This window comes from Eublepharis macularius, chromosome 10, assembly GCF_028583425.1.
Source record: "Eublepharis macularius isolate TG4126 chromosome 10, MPM_Emac_v1.0, whole genome shotgun sequence".
NCBI classification, from domain to species: domain Eukaryota; kingdom Metazoa; phylum Chordata; class Lepidosauria; order Squamata; family Eublepharidae; genus Eublepharis; species Eublepharis macularius.
Window position 1 is genome coordinate 73,481,355 of NC_072799.1, and position 24,129 is coordinate 73,505,483.

The 24,129-nt window shown below is 41.6% G+C and overlaps 1 long non-coding RNA gene across 1 annotated transcript in view; it reads right to left on the reverse strand.

Moving 5' to 3' along the window:
• Positions 1-23,558, reverse strand: part of LOC129336488 (uncharacterized) — a 35,003-nt gene extending 11,445 nt beyond the window's left edge. Inside the window, exon 1 of the long non-coding RNA XR_008597722.1 lies at positions 23,490-23,558. This is a non-coding gene — a long non-coding RNA (uncharacterized LOC129336488). The remainder of the gene's footprint in view (positions 1-23,489) is intronic.
• Positions 23,559-24,129: the final 571 nt, after the last annotated feature.

Here is a 24,129-nt window from a genome sequence, read left to right on the forward strand (position 1 = left end):
ATCCAGAGACACAGTTCAGGTAGGTAGGTAGGTAAGTAGGGGTGTGTGTGTGCGCGTGTGTGTGCATGTGTACATGTACATGTGCATGTGTGTTTGTGGAACCTTGTTTTATACAAAACTGTAGCAACTCACCTATCCCAATTAGCCAATCAAGGACAGAGCACGTACTCTTACCCAAGGTCCTTTCCTTGAATGATGCAATGCAGGTGCAAGATCTTGAAGCTATGATCTTACTGCACCTGCGTAGTTCAATCCCAGCTCTGAAACTGAAGAATTATGATGATTTTACAGGCTTCTATCAGACTCAAAGCCTGAACTGAACCAAGAAACAGACTGGGACAAGTCCGTTTCTTCTCAGTGAGAAAAAGTTCCGTGTTGAGGGTAAGGGTAGGGGTGGACTGTTCAATCAATCAAATTAGATAAAAGCCCCAGAAGATTTTACCATTCTAAATACATTTCCCTAGGGGTAAGCACAAGAAAACATGGCACCAAAGGTAATAATTTATCAGCATGATAGAAAAAGAAAAAAGTGAACATATAGCAGGATTGTTTTTAATGCAGCTGTTTCCAACCCACTTTTGCTTGGCCAATCAGTTTCTCACCATGTGCACCCACCAACACTCTTCAGGGTACATTGGTGTGTGTGTATGTGGGGGGGGGGGTACCTGATGGAAAACTCGGTGGATTAATGGTTTAGAGGTAGGACTGTGATCTGTGTCATTTTGGTGCAGTTTGGTGCAGTGCAAACAGATTTCCCAAAGAGCTTGGAGGTATACATTGCAACAATGAGGCCAAATCTCATGATAATAATAATAAAAAAAATGGATCCGATCCAAGACAGCAATGCCGCATCTGGAACAAAAAACAGTTATGGTGTATAGTTGGTTCAGAGATCCCTGGCATCCAAAACAGAAATGGATTTTTTTTCTGTACACACTTCTATCCAACACTAATCACTACACCAAGCAATCTCTCTATATAATGCCATGGATTAATCCATAGCAAAGGGTGACCCTTTCCCCAGCTTTAAAGCTCCCACCTGATCCTGAATGTCTGAGATACCATCATTGAGAAAGATCTGTGGCTGAAGGAACAGAAAGCAATGTTTTCATCTACATTTCTGTGAGTTGTTGCAGTTATTTTTCTGCTTGTTCATTTGCCACTGTGCTACATATAATAATAATAGTAATAACAACAATATTAACAACTTTGCTTATATACTTCTCTTCCAGAGCGATTAGTGCTCCAGTCCGAGTGGTGAATAAGATAAATGTTATTATTATCCCCACGATACAGCTGGGGAGCAGAGGATGAGAAGACTGGCTTACTCAAGGCCACCTACTGAGCTCATGGCAGTAGCGGGATTCGAACCAGCAGAGGACTGATTCACAGCCTATTTGCATTCTATCTGAAGCACTGAAAAAAACTAACTGATGTTTATCATTCTTCTAATTTTATTGTCAGTCTCCAGATATAACTACTTAGCACATATGATAATGGAGTGGGAATCCATTTCACTGCTGATACGTCAGGAGAAAGGAGAGGTCATAAATATTTTAATCAAATAAATAATCAATGCCATACTCAAACCTTTATTGTTTTATGTGATTTATTTATATATTTAGATTCTTCAGATACCTCAGTAGGTTTAGTTTTCAGGGTTTTCTTTGAAAATAAGTGCAATAATTTTAATGGGAGTTGCTAAATTTATTCTGTTAATTTGTCCTCCGTGTTCTGTGTTACCGAATATACACTTTAGAAATACTAGGAAACATTCATCCCAGCATATTCTGGATCCCCTTGTTGGTCTTTCTGTAGTTGTTGAATTGCATGCACTTATTAAATGAAATCAGTTTCCACAAAAAAGTTTTGATAGCGTATTCATCTGGATTCTTTATAAAATGATAAGATGTACATAGGTGGGTCCTGGAGATCTCCCAGACTGATCCATATTAGAGAGGTTAATTTCCCTGAAGAAAATGGATGGTTTTGGGGGTAGACTCTATAGCATTGTACTCCACTAAGGTACCTCCCCTACTCAAATCTTGCCCTCCTTAGACTTCACCCCCCCCCCAAATCTCCAAGAACCTCCAGACTCATAGCTGGCAATCTTAGACATACGTGAGGGCTTTACATACAAATATGTATATATATCTAAATATAAAATCTGTTACAATAAGAGGCATGCTGAATAAAAATCCATGACAATGTTCAATCAAAGGATCATTCAAATCTTGCGCTCATTAATGGCTAATCTTTTTTATCAATCTCCGTGCTCAATTAGGTCCAATTCAATTGAAACATTGATCTGTGGCATCCGTTGTAAGAATCTACTGTTCAACTAGCTTAATTATTTTTCTGTGTATTCAAATTTATTCACATATATGTATGATAAAGTCTTTAAACAACATGTGGTGATCATAAAAGCTAAGTAATTTTTCTGACAATATTCTGTACTCATGAAAGCATGCTAGAAAATAGGCATATTTAGAAATGAACCATTTATGATAGTATTCTGGAGGAAATGATTCATAGCATTATTAATCATTTATGAAGTTAAACGTACTTGGTAATTTTACTTGGTTTGTTAGAGGTAAGGCTGAAAAATAACTTTCTCACATACAGAACAATTCTAAACAGGTCTACTTAGACATACGTTATGAGGCTCACTCTCAGGAAAGCGCTCTTAGAATTACAACCATAGCCACAGGTGCAGTATTCAGGTCCGTACTCCCTCGTGGAATGTCCAGATTTTTCAGATAATAAATAGTTCATATAAAATATCAAACAGTCAATGAACTGTCTCAAATAACACTTGTTTTACTCCATATAATTCAATATCATTTCAGGACCTGCAGCTTCTTGAATATCTATTCATTAAAATCCTTCAAGACAGTCTTTCACCACAAAAAGTAGTCTGAAGGTAGTATACAGTATATATCATATACAGTATCATGTACAGTATATGATAGTTCCAGTATATTTGTCACTCCAGTGAAACATAGGGTTCGACCTATCACACCTATTTCACCTCCTTATTACAATTCTATTTCACATGGCTTGTATGCACATGGGCGCATGATTCCCAGCATAAACTTCCTGATGGTCAAAGAGGACCCCGTCCTTCTTTTTTCAATCAGTGAAAAAGCCAGTTTGATTCAATCTATGAGCTCCATGTTCAGCTTTACTTTAATAGATAGACACGTTTCTCCATAAAAGTGAATGAGAAGTCAATCTCTGTATGCACATCAGGATACCCAAAAAGTTTTTGATCAATGTCATTTTCTACCTTCCAAACCCTTAGGCAAAATGCACATATTTATTTAGATTTTCTTTTTCGCTGCCCCAAATATTCTGTTATGCGCAGTTTATTGATTCGTCCTCTTTTTCCTGTGCAGAGGGATTTTTTGGATAAGGATCTAAAATTTTTCTTAGCTGACAAGAGTCCAGCAATAACCCTATCCGTTGCTGAATTCTTGGCTTATGTGTGGAAGTCAAGGGTAACATTTTATAAAGCCCCCTATGACTGTGCTGTATCCTGAGATAATTTTGCTGTCTGGGGACATTATTGTGCTGCCCTATGAATTTATTTCACAACATTTCTCCTGTTTTGTCAGTATTATTTATGCCAATAAAGGTTGCTGTGGCTGTGAACTGCTATTTAGATTTAGAGTTTACTGTATCCCAAAGTCATGGACCCAGTAACAACAAAAATAACTTTTAATGAAAATATTAATTTCAAAATTCTGACTATGATACTCTCCCCTTGGTAGTAAGCAAAGTTCTGTGTTCAAGGGGGGAGTTGTAGACAAAACTAGAGGAGTCCCCATAAAATCTCACATAAGGTTTGGGTCAAATGGAGCTTCTCCATGTACTGAACAATTTCTGCACACAGTGTGACTTTAATACTATAACATAACATTTATTTGTATTTATATATGACCCTTCAGGACAACTTAATGCCCAATCAGATTGGTTTACAAAGTATGCTATTATTATCCTCATGACAATCACCCCGTGAGGTGGGTGGGGCTGAGAGACCTCTGAGGGCCAAGCTACACATGACGAATGACACTTGAACGGCAAGTGGATTGAGTGGAGGGCAAGTGAACAGGGAGAAATACACTTGCCATTCAAGCGTCATTCGTCATGTGTAGCTTGGCCCTGAGAGAGCTGTGATTGACCCAGCTGGCTTCAAGTGGAGGAGTGGGGATGGAATTAAATCCAGTTCTCCAGATTAGAGTCCTGCTGCTCTTAACCACTACACTAAACTGCCTTTTTCTTGTCTCCTCCCTTCTACTGTAGCTCAAAATGTCCTCAATGCTGTTCCCAGAGTCCCTTGTCCTCAAGGAGCAGCATTTGGGGGAATATTTTGTGTTCTAGTAGGAGGGGAAGTAAGAAAATCACACAGAAATCCTTCTGTCTAGAAATGCTCAGTTAGACACAAGCCATTGTCATTTGTTTCATAATACAATAAATTTAGTATATAAAAGAAAATATAACTGTGAGAAGAAACATTTAATGGAAACCAACTTAGATTTCTTTCATGATATATAGAAAAGTTGGTCATAAATGGTGGGCAAATCATTTATACAAAGTCTATAATTTTTCATTAACATTTTAACTGTTGTCTTCACCTCCACTCCCTCACACGGAGGTCAATCCTTTGTACCGAATATTCCATTGAAAATCTCATACGATGAAAATAAGACTTAGTGCTACTTAATAATACTTTATGAAGAGGAAAAAACTTTTTAATGGGCATTTGACTCCAATATAAACCAAGAATCAAAGAGAGTGAGAGGAGTAATTTTCAGTTAGAAAATTAATATTCATTAGGCAATGAACTGCCTATAAAACTGATTTAAACATGAAATCTGACCCAGAAATTAAGAGAGATAATAGACCAAATAATACTTGCTTTAGTTAAATCAGTAATACCATATTCATCAGTAGCATTACTTTTGTTAACAGGCTATGCAATTTTACTGAATGTAATCTTGAGCATCTTTAAGAACTAATTCATAGTGAACTTATGCCTCAAGATATTTAAATTTCTTTCCCTAAGATGTATTTTTGTCACTAAAGCTGTATCAAAGTATTTGGCTAGTAGGTAGTTACGCACTCATATTTTCTTTCATTCAGGGTATTATTGAGCAGCTTCATTGTAGTGGTACATTTCATCTATATGAACCATTATTTTAATATTTTTGTTCCCAAAGCCATACCATCTATGGGCTGATTCACATGTTAATTAACTGTGCAGCTAGATGTCCATGCTTGGAGCTTAATACACAGGCACACATGTGACCTATTCAGAATGGGACAGACTGGGGAAACTGTGCTGAAGTTTTCCCTCTTGCCCTGTTTACACAATCTGGAGTGGTCCCAGGAAGGCATTATTGGTTCCACTGGGGAAGTACTGATAGCTACATATAAATTTCCCCATCAAGTCAAGTAGCAGCTCTCTAGGGCTATTTCTGCTTGGAAATTTGGTACTGAGGGAAGCCTTAAGCTCCTTCAACCTGTGTGCCATTATCCCCATCCAAATGAAGCCTGTGTGTGTGCGTCAAGGAATTGACTACCAAACTCTGAACTCTTCAAATACATCTGATTGAAACATGTCCAGTGGCCACAAGTACTTTGTAAAATGTGAATCAGTTCTAAAGCTTAAATTACACCTTCAGGAGAATCCATGGGGAAGACAAATGTCTTTCCCTTCATTGTTTGCCTCCTCAAAGTTAGAGATGGGCACAAACCAAAATACGAACCAAAATTAAGCAGATCCCATTTCTGATGAACCGCCACGAATTTTTAGGTTGGTTCGTTTGGTTCATTTTTTTGTTCATCACTGCAGACAGCCTGGTGCCAATCAATCAGTTTCCTAGGCAACAGGGGATGGACTTCCTGCAGACCTTCTGCTGACCTGGAAGTGACCTTCTGCTGACCCAGAAGTGATGATTTTCTGACCTGTATGTGACATTTTCACAAACCAAATGAACCAGTTCGCAAACCAGGAACAGGTTCATGAAAGTTCGTGGTTCATGAAATTTGATGAACCACAAACCACATGGTTCAGTTTTTTTCTGGTTCGTGCCCATCTCTACTCAAAATCACCCTAAGCAAGCTACTTTTAAAATACTAATACATTTTTCCTATATCATCCCTGAATCTTTCTCCCTATGGTTGAAGAAGCAAGTTTTGATGGCAATATGCTGACCAGAGAAAATGGATTCTACCTGCCATTTTTCTTTCACTTGGATACAGTCTGCTTCAGTCTTGTTTGGGTTAAATAAATAAAAACTTTAAAGGACAGAAACAAGAAACCCCACTTAACATGTAGTTTGAGCCTTAGATCTAATTAAACTAACCATGTTACTCAAGTTTAATGCCAAACAGACCAGTGAAAATGTGATGTTATACTTCATAGCTCCATAAAAAACTTCCACTGGACACGGTTTAAATGAACAATGTATGGAAAGCCTTCAAGAATGACTATCAGATACACCCCCGGTATATCTGCCATAGTTGGTCATATGCATAATGCTTTGATCCTCTGAGAGTGTGTAAAGGATACTAATTGCTACTTGGCTATGAGCTACTTATCTTGCAGGTGTTTTACTTTCAGTTTCCCAGCCGGCTTGAGAACGTGGCCTTGGAACACCGGCCAGAGCCAGTTCTCCCTGAGAACTGTAGTGAACTCATTCCTCCCCTGTTCCCTTCTCCCACAGGCCTGCACCCTTCGCACCAAAACTCTAACAGTCTCCCATTCTCTGGGGTGGGAATGTTCCCCTATAATTAACACTACTCACCCCCCTTGCATCACTTCTGCCAATGGCTCTGTCTGAGTACCTTGATACTGATATATCTCTAATAAAGCAAATTTAACTTTTACCCACGAGTGTCTGAGTGAAGTGCTTGGGGACTTATCTGGCAAGATCTTACAATGACCCACTGAATTCAATGGAAACTGTGTGTATTATCTCCTAGCAGTAGCAAAAATTCAGTGGGGCTTACACAGATGTACTTGGTTGACTTTGCCTCATTATACTGCACCACTGGTAGTCAACATTAAAAGTGCCATAGCCTGCTACTGCCCAAATTTCTGGACTCTTTCCAGGCCTAGGAATGTATTTATTTTATTAGAGAAAAGGCACAAATTCAGCAAAGAATTAGCACAGCATCATCCATTTTTATTCCTTCTCCCCCACTTCATCTTATTGACCAGTCTGTCACAGCAAACAGCAGCGAAAAAATTATTCATGGTTCTGTGTAGGGGGATATCCTACAAACCCAATTTTGGGTTTCCCCCAATTTATCTAAATGTTGCACCCATTAAGATGCAAGGCAAGGCAAGTGGCAAACAACGTATAAGTTTATTAGAGAAAGTACCCTAATAAACTGATGCGCTTCAGTAGATTCTGACAATACACACCTCACAGGGCATTTCCACTATCTTTTATATCTTCTTAAAAACGAACAACAGAGAGGAAGATTATCTGATTTCAACTAAACAAATGCAGAACTTATATTTTTCAAGCAATAAGTCAATCAAATATAGAAAAGTCACTACAACCTACTAAGTGTTACTCAGTGCTACTCAAAGTGCTACTCAAAGTGTTACTAATCTCTCAGTCCATATAAGTCCATTCAGATAGTCAGAACCATCCCATAGATGAGTCCAAAGTAAGTACTCCAGAAGGTAAGTCCAAGGTAAGTACTCCAGTAAATTCTTGAATTATCTCTTTGTTTCTTTTTCTTTTCTTTCAGGTGGTGTATGCCAAGTTCCAATGCCCAAAAAAGGTGTGTCTCATTCGCCCAACACCAGGGTCAGCAAAATGCTGCCTGCTGTTTCGTCCGAAGACCTCCTCCGGGGCTGTTGCAAACCCACCACAATTTACTGTTAATAAACATAAGTAAGAATGAGAACCATTCTTTAAACTTTACCAAGAACTACAATATAACAATAAACATAGTGGTAAATACAACATACCCGTAGATTCTCTTAGAGTACTCTAATTACCATCCGTAATGTGTTTCTCACGTAGTCAAAAGCTGCGGCTGAGAAGCAATCAGCCCCTCAGCTCCCTAGTCTTTAAAGAGCCATTATTCAAACAACACGTCACTTCTTAAAGAAACAGTGCAACAATATACAAAATCTGCAGCATAAACTAAAGGAAACATGACAGATTGAATTCATGGTTCAAACCCCTAGGTTTCATTGAACACAATTTATGAACCCACCAGCTTTCCTTTTGCAGTAGGACTTATATGCAGCAGGACTTATATGGACTGAGATATTATTATATGGACTGAGAGATTATTTCAAGATAGCGGTCTGAGCTTGCATGGTTTGCTGTTTGATTAATTGAATACATCCAGTTAACTATTCTTTTTCACTGAGTAAAGTAATACTTGTTGATTCTTTATAGAAAAAACATGTTCATTCAGCTCTATAATTATTGCAAATTGGGTTTTCCTTCACTTGTAGAGGTTTCTACTTTTGTTAATTCAGTATTGTTGTGGAGGTTCCTCTGTTTTGTGTACTGGAACATTGCGGAAGACAGCATCTTCGCACGCACCATCACACCAGGAAGACGCTATTACCCTGGACTTTTGCATGAAATCATGTCTTCCTGGTGTGATTTTGTGCAAGAAGACGCTGTCTTCCGCAATGTTCCAGCAGAAGGTAAGATGTCTGGAAACGGCCCATCTGTTGTAGTAAATCACAATTATCCAGGGCATCCCCATCTCCTACTGACAATAGCAAAAATACAGACGCTGCAAGGCCATTATAATTTAAGTGAAATAAGACGCAAGGAAAGAGTCAGCTAAGGCTCATCCCACCATGCATTGAGATGGACCAAAGTTTATAGTTTAATGCAACTACTGAGGCCACTAGATATAAAATCCCTTAACAGTCCACTTATGCCATTGGATGTATTATCTCTTTCAACTTTATGGGAGTTTTATTTCTTAACAAAATGGATTTGGGGCACTATTGGTAAAGTGGGGCTGGTGCCCAGCGTAGTATTAAAAAGAGAATCCTTGTCAGAATTGGCTTCTAAATCCTACTGAGCACATCCAGTTACAAATGGGCATGTTCAGTAGCAACAACTGAAGCAACAAGTGAACTTACTGCCCTCAAGTGCTGTCAGAACGTTTCAAACTGCAGAAAATGTAGTCTACATGAAGCTAATTAGTGGAAGGAGGCTTATAGACTGTGTTGCACAGCCCATCAAAAACAGCACCCCCCCACCCATCTTCTCCACAGGTTGCCATTTCTGACAGGCAGACCATTCCCATTGCATAGCCATCAGAAACAGCATCTCACTATCTTCTTCCACAGGTTGCTCTTTCAGAGCTGTTTAAAAGACACAAACGCCTGACAGTTTGGGCTACTATTGATACGGGTCCTGGGTCCAACCCACCCTTCTTGTGTGAGGAGGCCTCTTCTTTTGGTAATGAACTCTCTGCTACTCAGCTCCTGGGAGAAAGACTGTGTAACGGAAATGACTTCTCTGTCAGAAACAGCAAACTGTGGATAAAAACGGCTGGAGGCTGTTTTTGACAGACTGTTCAACTGAAATGGCTTGTTTGTCAGAAAGTGCAACCTGAGGAGGAAGATTGCAGGAGCCTGACAGAATGTGCAACAAATGTGGCATAGCCATAAGAATATGTTACTATTACACTAGCTCCTTAACAGATGGCTACCTAATGTAGTCTGCATGTATTCAAAGGCATTGTGTCTTCAGCTGCTGAATTTGGAAGAAAGCAACTGTATGGCAGGAACTCTGACGGTATAGTGGTGCCCTCCAAAGCCCAAACCATCCTTTCATTCCCACCCCACCCCAATGCTGTGCATGATCAAAGGCTTGGTTTCTTGTATGTTCCTGGTGGGACAAAATAGCAGCAGCCGCAGCAGAGCAAATCAGCAATCATAAAAATATAACCATCATTGACAGGTTCCTGGTTTTGATGGTTTCTGCAACAATTTACCCTGCAAAAACCAATTTTGACAGGGAGCTGTTTTCTTACCCTGAACAACAAAAGCTGCTTCCAGAAGCCAAATCTGACAGGGATGCTCTTTTTAACTCTACATAGGACATTGGAAAGACAAAATAAAGAGGCTTATAAACCTGCTCCACTTCCATCACACAGCCATTTGCAGCATGCTACTGCTGAGCAGCACAAGAAAGAGTGATGCAGCAGAGTGTATGCCTGCATACCTGCTGGCTGGCCTATTCCTCCAATAGCCAGCTGACCTTTAGAAGTCCTCCCCCTTGTAGGCTTCAGTAACACCTTTCAGCTGACTAGGCTTTCAGCTGGAAATAAGTGCAGGTGTAACAGCCCTTTGGCTGTTGGGGGTGGACTGTTCAATCAATCAAACTTGGTAAAAGCCCCAGAAGACTTTAATCAGAGGCTACAATTCTAAATACATTTTCCTGTGCATAAGCACAAGGAAGAATGGTACCAAAGGTAATAATTTGACATGATAGAAAAAGAAAAGTGAATATATAGCAGGATTGTTTTTAATGCCACTGCTTCCATTCCACTTTCCCTTAGCCAGCCAGTTTCTCATCATGTGTACCTGCCAACACTCTTCAGGTTCCACTGGGGTGTGTGTGTTGTATCTGAGAGAAAACTAAGGGCCAAACTACAAGTGACGAATGACACTTGAACGGCAAGTGTATTCCTCCCTGTTCACTTGTCCTCCACTTGCTCTCCACTCAATCCACTTGCTGTTCAAGTGTCATTTGTCACTTGTAGCTTGGCCCTCAGTGGATCGATGGTTTAGAGGGAGGGCTGTGATCTGTGACATTTTTGTGCTGTTCAGTGCAAACACAGCTGCCCCAAACAGCCTAAAGGTCCACATTGCAAAAATGGGGCCAAGACTCATGATAATGAAAAAAAAAATGGATCAAATCCAAACCAGCAACGCCCAACAAAACACGTTGCATAGTTGGTCTAGAACGCCAGCATCCAAAATGGAAATGGATTTTTTTCTGTATACACCTCTATCCAACTCTAATCACTACACCAAGCAATCTCTCTGTATAATGGCATGGATTAATCCATGACAATGGGTGACCCTTTCCCCCACTTTAAAGCTCCCACCTGATCCTGAATGTCTGAGATACCATCATTGAGACAAGATCCATGGCTGAAGGAACAGAAAGCAATGTTTTCATCTGCATTTCTGTGAGTTGTTGCAGTTGTTTTTCCGCTTGTTTATTTTCCACTGTGCCACCCCACTTACCCTTAGCCAGCCAGTTTCTCACCATGTGCACCTGCCAACACTCTTCACGGTTCTTTGTTTTGTGTGTGAGTTCATGTGAGTGTGAGTACATAGTGTAACTGAGGGAAAACTCAATGGATCAATGATTTAGAGGGAGAAGTGTGTTCTGTGCTATTTTGCTGCCGTTCAGTGTAAAAACAGCTGTCCCTAGGAGCCTGGCAATCTGCATTGCAAAAATTGGGCTGAAACTTAGGGGGGGGGGACAGATTCAATCACAGCCAGCAATCCCCCAGCCATAAAAGATCAGTAATGGTGCATAATTTATTTGGAACCCCCAGATCTGAAACAGTGTACACCTCTACTTAGGACACCACACATTCACGGCAGCAGGCAGTTACACTCCAATATAACAGGTGTCAGAAGCCAGCTCTTTCCCTGCTGCTTCCCTTCAAGTGCTTCAGAGTCCTTCTCCCTCTAACTGTCCTAATGGATCTCAATTAGCTTTTGTTGCCTGTTTGTTGTTAGGACAGACAGAACTTAACCTGTCCATCACACCTACCTAACACATGTAGCACTTATTGGAATACCTCAGGCAAACATGATCCATGCTTTTGACAGAGAGTCAGTACAGTACAGTGGTAAGAGTGTCAACCTAGGAATTGGGAGACTGAGGGCCAAGCTACAAGTGACGAATGACACTTGAACAGCAAGTGGATTGAGTGGAGGGCAAGTGAACAGGGAGAAATACACTTGCCGTTCAAGTGTCATTCGTCACTTGTAGCTTCACCCTCAGGATCAAATCCCTGTTCTGCCATGGAAGCTTGTTGGATAACCTTAGCCCTGTCACTCATTCTCAACTTAATATGCTTCTTAAGGATGTTCTGATGATAAAATGAAAGAGATGAGAATGGTGTAAGCAGTTTTGTGTTCACAACTTGGGAGAAAGGGGAGGATATAAAAGAAGTAAGTAAATAAGTAATATAGCATTGAGAAAACCCTCCCTTCAGACCGAGGTTAGGGAAATGATTAAAGAAAATGTTTGCTGTGCAGAGAAATGCAAGTGACCTTATTTGGTGTGAACATAGTTCTGGTTCTTTGATGTCATGATTAGGTATGTATCTTCAGAGACTCTCTCCTCCTCACATACCTATACTGCACTCACCTGAGAGAATGAAAAGTTAAGCAGAATGTGACTGCACACAGTGAGCTATGCCAACCATAACAGTTTGGTACGGTTTATTGTAGATCATTTCTTTCTCACTAATTGCTCTTTTGAGGTTAAGAAATGAAGTGAATTTGGATCAGATATTGATACATTCTGAATGGTCACCCTTACTAGACATGGATAAGAGTTTTCACTTTGGATAGGTTTCTTGCACTAATAATGATACCGATTGGCCTTAATCTTACTATGCAATTGAGTAAGTGTATTCAAGATGACTCACTTTCTACCCTGGTGCACCACCAGCGGGCGCTGCCATGGAGCGAAGCCCAGGAAAGACATCCTGTCCCTCCAGAAAAGGTGCCATGGATGGAAGCCCAGGCCAGGATCAGGATGGGAGTAGGTGGCAATGCCCGCTCACTGCCTTGACCCAGCTGGTATTAGGAGCAGAGTAGGTGGCAATGCCCATCCCCCACCTTAACCCAGCTGGTATTAGGAATAGAGCAGGTGACAATGTCAACTCCACCCCTTCAGCCAGCTGGTATTAGGAGTGGAGCAGGTGGCAATACCTGCACCCCCTTCAGCCAGCTGGGATCAGGAGTGGAGCAGGTGACAATGCCGACCCTCCGCCTTAACCCAGCTGGTATTAGGAGTGGAGTAGGTGAAAATGCCTCTGCCTTAGCTCAGCTGGTATTAGGAGAAGAGCAAGTGGCAATGTCTGCCCCCTGCCTTAACTCAGCTGGTATTAGGAGCGGAACAAGCAGCAATGCCCTCACTCACCTTAATCCAGCTGGTATTAGGAGTGGAGCAGGTGACAATGCTGACCCTCTGCCTTAACCCAGTTGGTATTAGGAGTGGAGCAGGTGGAAATGCCCACCCCCGCTGTTACGTCTGTACCCCTACATCCATGTCATTGTTCTATGTATTGCTAATGCTGTACCTTAATGTCATTTGGCAAATGCTCTAACCATCGCTTTAGTTTCTCAAGCATCCTGAGAACACAGCTGTCTTATCTCCTTCCTTTGAAGCTCCCAGAAGCAACCATGCACTGTCTGAAGTGTTACTGTTTAATCTTGTGCCCTTTGTCCTGTCTAGGCTGATGTATAAACCCTAGAAGAAATTCCCAGACCGTTTCCCGCGCAAACCTGTGGTCTAGGTGGGAGGGGAAAAATGATTGGGTATTTAGAGATGTACTTTCTTCAAGTTTCTATTCCTGTCAATGGAATGTGTACTGCTTAGATGCTTTCTTGCTTCTGAGTAATTCTATAGACATATATATGGAAATGATTGGATTTCTGAATAAAATCATTTAACCAAGAGCTTGGATTTCTTGTTGCAATGGTACAGAGACCTGTCTACCATATCCTGTCACACATAGCCTGACAACTGCCTTAACACAGCTGGTATTAGGAGTGGAGCAGGTGGCAATGCCCACCCCTGCCTTAACACAGATGGTATTAGGAGCAGAGCAGGTGGCAATGTCTGCCTCCCCTTCACCCAGCTGGGATCAGGAGCAGAGCAGATGGAAATGCCCACCCCTGCCTTCACCAGCTGAGATCTGGAGCAGAGGAGGTGGAAATGCCCACACCCACCGTAACTCAGCTGGTATTAGAAGCAGAGCAGGTGGCAATGCCCACACCCCACTATCACCCAGTTGGGCTCAGGAGTGGAGCAGGTGGTAATGCCCACCCCGCGCCTTCATTTGGCTGGGATCAGGCACAGAGCAAGAGGCAATGCCTTTCTTCCCTTCACCCAGCTGGGATAAAGAATGGAGCAGGTGGCAATGCCTTCCCCCTTCAACCTACCAGAATAAGGCACTGAGCAGGCAGCAATGCCCACTCCATCTTCACCCTGCTGAAATCAGGCACCAAGCATGCAGCAATGCCCATCCACCCCCTTCAACCTGCCAGAATCAGGAGCAGAGCAGGTGGCAATGCCCACACTTCCTTCACCCAGCTGAGATCAGGAGCGGAGCAGATAGCAAAGCCCGCCACTCACCTTCGCTTGTCAGGATCAGGCACAGAGCAGGAGGCAATGCCCACTCCTCCCTTCACCCAGCGGAGAGCAGGTGGCAATGCCCACCCCCCTTCATTCAGCTGGGATCAGGCTCGGAGCAGGCAGCAATGCCACCCCCCTTCACCCAGTCATAATCAGGTGCAGAACAGGAGGCAATGCCCATTTCCACTTCACCTGGCTCAGATCATGAGCAGAGCAGGTGGCAGTGCCTGCCTCCCTTTACCTGGCCTGTATCAGGCATAGAGCAGGTAGCAAAGCCCACCATCCCTTCACATGGCCGAGATCAGACATGGAGCAGGTGGCAATGCCCACCCCCCTCCTTCACCAGCCGGGATCAGTGATGGGGGAGGAGGGAATGCCTACCTGTCTACCCTCCCCTTTCTAGAGACTGTTGTATTTTTTCCCACAACAGGCTTTCTTGCTGGTCCAATTATAATTTATGACATAAGCCCTGTTCATATAAATGGGGCTTAAGTTAACTTCCACTAGCATGATTGGTTTCAATGAGATTTAAACATGACAAGCTTCATAGGATTTTTCTATGTACATAATATTGGTGGCAAACTGAGATTATACTGATCTGCAAGATCACTCCAGGAACAGTAACATCACCTAACCCTCCCCCATGAATAATTGTCACTGGTCACTACACATAGAGCTTTCCACTCAGCTCCATGTAGAGTGTACCAGTGTATTGAACCACAACATCTACAGCCCAGCTGACACTATCTTTTATTGATAGGTCTTTTGGGTGTTTTCCAAGATATTTCCTCAAAATGGAAGTGCAAGGATAGTTTGTACAGAAAGATAACTTGATACCTAATAGGTAATCACATTTTTAAGTGTCAATTAATGCTTTTGGCTAGAGCCATCGTTAATGTTCTAAAATCAAAGACACAATGACAAATCACTGACAGGTCTACCAATACTGCTATGATGGAACCACTGAGGAATTGTTTGATGATACCAATCACTATCCAAAGTCTAGAACAAACTTTTTAGGTGCTTCAAATTCCTTGCTGCTTTCATTTATCATTTAACTGTATGAAGTCTCGCTTTTTCTTCTTCCCATAGTAACGATTTTTTGCTACTCCTCTGATGGTTTGGATGTTAAGGAAGTTAATATTAAAATAAAAGCACAGGAGCTACTGTCATCTGCTTAAAGGTTCCATCAGCTATAAGACTGGCCTTGAAAATGACTAATAGGCTGTTTTTGAATACAAAGATGATAAGTTAAGGTAATTGTTTTTTATTAAGAAAATAAGCTTCAGAGCACTCTAGAGGAAACATTTTTTCTCATTATATTTTGTTTTAAGAGTACGACATGCCAGAAGTAGATGACGGAAATTGCTTTTCCAAGCACTTTCGTGAAAATAATGTAATATTGTAAGCTGAAAAGGAAGTCATGATGAAGTATTCAAATCTTATTTGAGTATTCATGGAATCCTTAACAGCTTTGAAAACCGATGGATGACTGCAGCTCACAGTAGTGTCCTGTCATAACTATCAGTGTCAGTACAAAACTCTTTTCTGTCTAAAGACTGATTGCAATCATAGAACAACTGTTTCATAGCTGTGGTTACTTTGAAACTGGAAAGCTATTTTCTGAAACACAAGATCAGGAGGATCATATAGTGCAGCTTTCACTGGGCTATATTATTTGTACTAACAGTATTAGCACTACTCCTAGTACTACTACTACTACTACTACTACTAACTACTAATATGACTGTGCTACTAATGTAGTCCAGAGCTCTTTCCCTTTAATACAGTAGTTTTATTTGCCCTAAGGGACATTCAAATATACAATTCCACTATTTGTATGAAGCATGCCAACATAATTGTATAAATGCGTAACAGCATATAAATCGCTTAGAAATTGCCAAGGGAGAAACAGAAAGGGAACTCATAAAACCCCATTATACAAAAAGTTATTTATACCTCTAAGGGGGATTTCCAAGGTATCCTTGGAAGTATTTCTTAACAACACTTTCAGATGCTAATGTGTAAAGTGCAGTCAAGTTGCTACCAATTTATGGCCACCACATAGGGTTTTTCAAGGCAAGAGACAAATAAAGGTAGTTTGCCATTGAGTGCCTCTGTGTTGTATCCCTAGACTTCATTAGCGGTCTCCCATCCAAGTACTAACCAGGGCAGACCCTGCTTATCTTCTGAGATCTGACAAGAACCAGCTAGCCTGGGAGATCCAGATCAGGGTACTAGATTAAGAGTGCATTGCAGAGAAAATCCAAGTCAAGATGGTTTCCTTTTGGGTACATGCAGCCATTTTGTCCAGTACAAGAAAGACCCAAGCAATATCTAATAGTTTTGTGTGGCAGCTGGTGGGTACTCCCTGCAGGTTAAAAATTAGCCTGAACCACTTGGCTACCATATCTGTGATACAGCTATAAGTATGGGAAAAGGCAATCATGCCATTCATGTTCTCAACACAGCAAAATAAAGAGGAACCCTCAAGGGAGAGAGAAAAAATACTCAACTGTTTTTTACCACATTAATACATGTGATTATGATATATTATGTACCCTTTTCATCACAACGCAGTACTTAATAAATGTATATATGCTCTAGCAAAACTCAAAGTCCTTATAACTATTCATTAAAGCAGTTCTGCATCCGAGGCAGTCCAAGGTAAGTAGTCCGTTGACTGTGGGAGTGCTGAGAAGCAAAGTCCGGGCCGTGCGCCCAATCCAGGGCCGGCTGCACACTCAGATTTCGTAAATTCCTTCTTCAGGGGCGTGGCCTAATAATAATAATACAATAGTACAAAGCGATCAACAACCCCCCCATTAACAATGTTCAAAACCAGACAAAATCACTTACAATACTGACCTCTGCAATCAATTTCTAAACGCTTTACGCGGACGCTCCAAGGACAAGGCGGCTGTATCTTCTCAAGCGCGCCCAGAACGTCATTAGAGAACCAGTATAAATATGTTTCCTCTTTCCGTATTTAAAGGGAACGCATCCACGCCTCACCCTGTTACAAAAAACAATTCAGAGATAATTCCAGATTCAGACCCTCCGGATGCCTAGTTTGTAACGTGTGTATCCAAAATGCTTCCTTTTGTAGCAGCATTTTATGATTGCTTTTTTGTAAAACATTCAATACCGCCACTCGAAAGTGCACCCCAGAGCGTTGATGGGAGAGAAAGTGTTGAGTCATTGGAGCCTCCATGACCTTGTTCTTAATACGAGAAATATGCTCCAATACACGTATCCTAAGTGGTCTAGTAGTGCAGCCCACATAGTATAAGGGGCAGGTGCACTCAATTACATACACGACATTGGATGTTTGGCACGTGGCAAAGTGATGAATAGAAAGGGACTTACCCTTAATGATCAATTCCTGACCCTCCCAAATATTCCTACATATCCCACAATGTCCACATTTAAAGTTCCCTACTGGTAGATGTCTTTCAGCGGGGATGTCAGCTAATTTTGCCCTAACTAAGCAGTCCCGTATGCTTTTATTGCGTCGAAAGCCACATAAAGGATGAATTATTTTTTGTAACGGGGTGAGGCGTGGATGCGTTCCCTTTAAATACGGAAAGAGGAAACATATTTATACTGGTTCTCTAATGACGTTCTGGGCGCGCTTGAGAAGATACAGCCGCCTTGTCCTTGGAGCGTCCGCGTAAAGCGTTTAGAAATTGATTGCAGAGGTCAGTATTGTAAGTGATTTTGTCTGGTTTTGAACATTGTTAATGGGGGGGTTGTTGATCGCTTTGTACTATTGTATTATTATTATTATGCCACGCCCCTGAAGAAGGAATTTACGAAATCTGAGTGTGCAGCCGGCCCCGGATTGGGCGCACGGCCCGGACTTTGCTTCTCAGCACTCCCACAGTCAACGGACTACTTACCTTGGACTGCTTCGGATACAGGACTGCTTTAATGAATAGTTATAAGGACTTTGAGTTTTGCTAGAGCATATATACATTTATTAAGTACTGCGTTGTGATGAAAAGGGTACATAATATATCATAATCACATGTATTAATGTGGTAAAAAACAGTTGAGTATTTTTTCTCTCTCCCTTGAGGGTTCCTCTTTATTTTGCTGTGTTATTGACGGGAGAGGCCATCTATTTTCTTTCGTTCTTGAACTATGGCTTCGTTTAAAGATACATTAGCCTTTTCGGCAGAAGAACAAGAGCAGATTTTGGCAGGAATGACTTCTGTCATTACGGAGACCAGTTCTCCAGTAAAGGATGAATGGGATATGCTGAAGTTCCTCATGTCCAAGAAGATTAAGTTTGACTTACATGCCTCTACACTGTTTGATTATTTTTCTGCCCAACGCATACCACGGGGACTTCGTCTCCAGAAGCCTCCGGGCATGTTCGGGTCAGATGATATGTTTAAAACTGATTGGGCTTCTGTTTTAAACAAATGTAGTTTTGATTTGATGTTACTCATTATTAGAAGGTGTAGGAAAGAGAGTGAGTCTCTACAGGAGGAGATTCAGACACACATGGATGCTCTTAAGATACCACTTCCGGTTGCGGAGTATGATTCAAAGATCAATGAAATTGAAAAACAAGTGAAACAATTTGAAGTGCGCACTAAGGAAATCAAAATACAGAAATTTAAAAGGGACACGCTTGATTATGCTAATAATAGAGTCTATTATTGGTGGGCTCAGACAAATGTTCAAAGGGGTGGTCAAAGGAAGGTCTCTTGGGCAGAGCCCGTTAGTTCTTTTTCAGATTTGGAAACGTCTGGGGTCTCTGATAGTTCTGGCGATGAGGGACCCAGTAGCAGACACCTTAGGAGTAGGACCATATTGTCCTCTAAAAGGGGTCCTTCATCTTCGGCTTCTTTTTTAGACAGAGGCAGATGGAAAGGTTTTCCAAGGGGCAGAATGAAAATTTAATTTACAATTTGTCCTCTCGCCCGCTTAATTCTGTGGAGATTTCGGTATTGAATAAGGGTTTAGGGTTTGTTCCTACCCCAACATATAGATCCCTGCAGACAAGAATAGATATATTCAAGTTAGTTCGACAGATTAAGCTTTGCGTGTTCTTTAAGGAGTCCGATAGATGGGACTCAGGTGCGCCCGGACGGTTACCACTGCGGTTAAAGGGACAGTCACAGTTTGTACCACCGGTTATGGATCATAGGATTGATACTTTTGAATATATGGTATTGAAAGATATTAAGGCATTGGAAGAACAGAAGCGGAACATTTGGCACAATCTAACTAGAACAGAGCAGGTTGCTTTACGCACACTACAATGTGACACGGAACGGGTTATAAAACCAGCGGATAAGGGAGGTGGTGTTGTGGTATTGGATCGAGCAATGTATGTGGGAGAGGTTCTTAGACCACTTAGGGACGACACTAGTTATTTATGGTTACCCTCGGACCCAACGGATGATGTTAAACGTCTTATCAAGATTGTAGTGGATGAAGCGCGGGAGCTGGGGGATATTGATGAGCATGTTCACAAGGCCCTCCTGGTCACTTCTCCAAGGATCCCTTTGTTTTACGTTCTTCCTAAAATTCATAAACAGGTCACATCTCCCCCGGGACGCCCAATAGTTTCAGGTTGCGGGTCCGTCCTGGAACCCTTAGCCATCCTCCTTGATTCAGTGCTTCAACCAGCTGTTCTTCAAGTTAGATCACTTCTGAAGGACACCAGGGATTTTATTGCGCAGATTGAGGGCAGGGAGATGGATAAAGATACTGTTTTTCTGACCATGGATGTACGGTCCTTGTACACCATTATACCGCACGAAATGGCTAGAAGGGTTATTGAGGATACATTGAGATCCCTTTGCAATCTTCCCTACCCAGTGGAGTTTTTGTTACAGCTGTTAGATTTGGTTTTAGAGAAGAATTATTTTCAGTTTGAGAATTCTTTCTTTTTGCAAATTAAAGGGGTCGCTATGGGTTGTTCGGCGGCTCCCAGTATCGCTAATTTATTTATGGGTCGATGGGAGGAGCAGCATATATTACATGAGTCCAACCCTTTCCATACATCCATACTTTGGTATGGGAGATTTATTGATGATTTATATTTTTTGTTCCGGGGTAGGGACAAGGTGGAATCTTTTTGTGAATGGTTGGATACTAGGGATCAACATGTCAAATTTGAGTGGCATCATCATCCTTTTGAAATTGATTTTTTGGATGTCACTACCTATCGGAGCATGAACAATAAGGTGCAAGTACGAACTTTTTTTAAACCTACAGATCGAAATTCCTATTTGGATTTCGGGTCGTTTCACCCATATCTCCTTAAAGCAAATATTCCTTATGGTCAGCTGTTGCGTATTAAGCGAAATTCCACAACCACACAAGATTTTGAGAGGGACGGTAAAGCACTTTGTCAGCAATTTGTGAATAGGCATTACCCGCAGCGGGTGGTGATGTCAGCACTTTCACGTGCACGGGCTAGGGATAGAGATTCTTTGTTTCAAATACAGGAACGAACTACAGACCACAGAATTAAATGGGCATTGGAATTCTCACCTTTAGCCAATGAAATTAAAAAGGTTGTTAATCATTATTGGCCATTGGTTAGCGACATTGAGGGTTGTGCTTCACATCCTTTATGTGGCTTTCGACGCAATAAAAGCATACGGGACTGCTTAGTTAGGGCAAAATTAGCTGACATCCCCGCTGAAAGACATCTACCAGTAGGGAACTTTAAATGTGGACATTGTGGGATATGTAGGAATATTTGGGAGGGTCAGGAATTGATCATTAAGGGTAAGTCCCTTTCTATTCATCACTTTGCCACGTGCCAAACATCCAATGTCGTGTATGTAATTGAGCGCACCTGCCCCTTATACTATGTGGGCTGCACTACTAGACCATTTAGGGTACGTGTATTGGAGCATATTTCTCGTATTAAGAACAAGGTCATGGAGGCTCCAATGACTCAACACTTTCTCTCCCATCAACACTCTGGGGTGCACTTTCGAGTGGCGGTATTGAGTGTTTTACAAAAAAGCGATCATAAAATGCTGCTACAAAAGGAAGCATTTTGGATACACACGTTACAAACTAGGCATCCGGAGGGTCTGAATCTGGAATTATCTCTGAATTGTTTTTTGTAACGGGGTGAGGCGTGGATGCGTTCCCTTTAAATACGGAAAGAGGAAACATATTTATACTGGTTCTCTAATGACGTTCTGGGAGCGCTTGAGAAGATACAGCCGCCTTGTCCTTGGAGCGTCCGCGTAAAGCGTTTAGAAATTGATTGCAGAGGTCAGTATTGTAAGTGATTTTGTCTGGTTTTGAACATTGTTAATGGGGGGGGGGTTGTTGATCGCTTTGTACTATTGTATTATTATTATTAGGCCACGCCCCTGAAGAAGGAATTTACGAAATCTGAGTGTGCAGCCGGCCCCGGATTGGGCGTACGGCCCGGACTTTGCTTCTCAGCACTCCCACAGTCAACGGACTACTTACCTTGGACTGCTTCGGATACAGGACTGCTTTAATGAATAGTTATAAGGACTTTGAGTTTTGCTAGAGCATATATACATTTATTAAGTACTGTGTTGTGATGAAAAGGGTACATAATATATCATAATCACATGTATTAATGTGGTAAAAAACAGTTGAGTATTTTTTCTCTCTCCCTTGAGGGTTCCTCTTTATTTTGCTGTGTTATTGATGGGAGAGGCCATCTATTTTCTTTCATTCATGTTCTCAAGACAACCATGCTGCTAGGATAACAAATGTGTGTATTTTAGATATTTATTCTGTTCTTTTCCCCTCAGTAAGGACCCAAAACCACTTAAATCATACTCACATGCTCCATTTTCATCCTCAAAAGAACCGTATCAAGTAGATTAGACTAAGGGAGAATGACCAGCCCAAAGTCACCCAGCAAGCTCCCATGGCAGAATAAGGATTTGAACCTTGGTTTCCCAGATCCTAAACTTAGACTGACCATTAGACTTACACTGTCTGAAGGGAGAATGAAGCTCAAGTCTGGAAACATGACTGGTCATTATTTTGGATTAACTAACATGAGGTACAGGGTTATGATCTTTGCTTTTTGGATCTTTGCTTTTTGGCTTCAGGCAGATGGTAATTTATAGACCAAAGTTCTGTCTTTCCATTTCCCCCTACCCCCCAAGGGCTAATGAGCATTAATTATAGAATAAAGATGGTTAAAAATATCTAAGAGAGTTCTTTAATAGAGCATAGCAGGGAAATAAAATATATGTCAAATATATACATTATAGATTCATTAAGACCTTGGCAAAAAGTCTAGGGAAACAAAAATAAACAGATCAGTCTGTCTCTTGAAATTTAGAATTCCCTATACATGCAGTTTATCAGTGCTTTGGCATAATATAAATATGGAACTGCCTTCACAAAATAGGTTAACTGAACTTTGGCTCTTGTATACAAGATCCAGTGGCTTTCCCATGCACATTAAGTAGATCTAGATTTCTTAAATTCAACAGGGCATATTGGGGAAAAGTATGACTGAATTCAATGTAAACAGAACTGAGACAATTCAAACATAAATGAGGTTTGCCCTCTGCCCCCCATTTTGAAAGAAGAAACAGAAACAAGGCTTGGGTATAAATCGGGGACATATATTGACCAATATTAAACTTAATAACTGCAAGGGCATACTAGCAGTACAGGTCAGGACCAAAGGGTCTCCCCTGGACCTCCTCCTTGACCTGACTGGGTGAGCACCCATTGCTCTAGGTGCGAGCAATCTATGTGCATGGCTGTAACCCAGCTGGCCAGACAAATGGTTCCCCCCTTAAAGTTCCACACACCCCAAGCTGTGGAGCCTGAAGGAAGGACTTGAATAGGGGTCCCACAGGCAGTCTGCCCTCTCAGCTGGCAGCTGTAAAGCCCACCAGCCGATACCTGACAGACCTCAATTCCTGACCAAAGGGAAGGTGCCACTAGGTGCTCACCAGCCCACTCTGTCTACTCAAATCTAACCTGCCAGAGACCTAGATAACAGCTCCACCAATTCAAATATCACTCCCACAGAACAGTACAAGGTAGGCAAAAAACACCTCTTCCCTGAGCCAATTTGGAAAAAGGAGAAAAAAGTCTTACCTGGCCCTGGTAACCAGCAACCAGCTAATCCTGTACTGCTATAGGGTGTGGTGGGTGGGCTGAGCTTTCACAGCTGACTGAGTCCTAAGAAGGCAGAGCTGCCCTTTATAGGGCCAAGCCCTGCCTCCCCAAAGACCCAGATGCCCGGGAATGCAGAGCAGTTCTCCCTCCTTGCGCAGAGGCAAAAGTGGCCCCCGGCCCAAGTGCGTTTCATGAGTGGCAGGGTGTGCCGTCATACCACTATATTGGGTAATGACAGAAACTGAATTTGTAACATTATTTTAAAAGATGCATCCTGTACTCAAGCAAGCTTGTCAAAAAGAACAGATTAGTCATGAGCCAAGACTGTCATCATGTGAGTGTTAAATTTGGAGTACCTTTACTAGAACAGATGACAGATTTATCGTATTACAGATGGGCATTTGACTCATGGTTTCTCTCTTGTAGAAGTGACAATGTGTCTTTTAGCCATCAGAACTTCTTGTTCTGTTGTCAAACATCTAAGTATCGCTTTGGCAGAATACTCCATTCTATATCACTTTCACATTAATAGAAGCTGCAAAATACCTTGAAAGAGATGGCCAAGGTTGGTAGCCACATGCTGAGCAACAGCTGAATAATAGCATTCAGGAAAAACCTT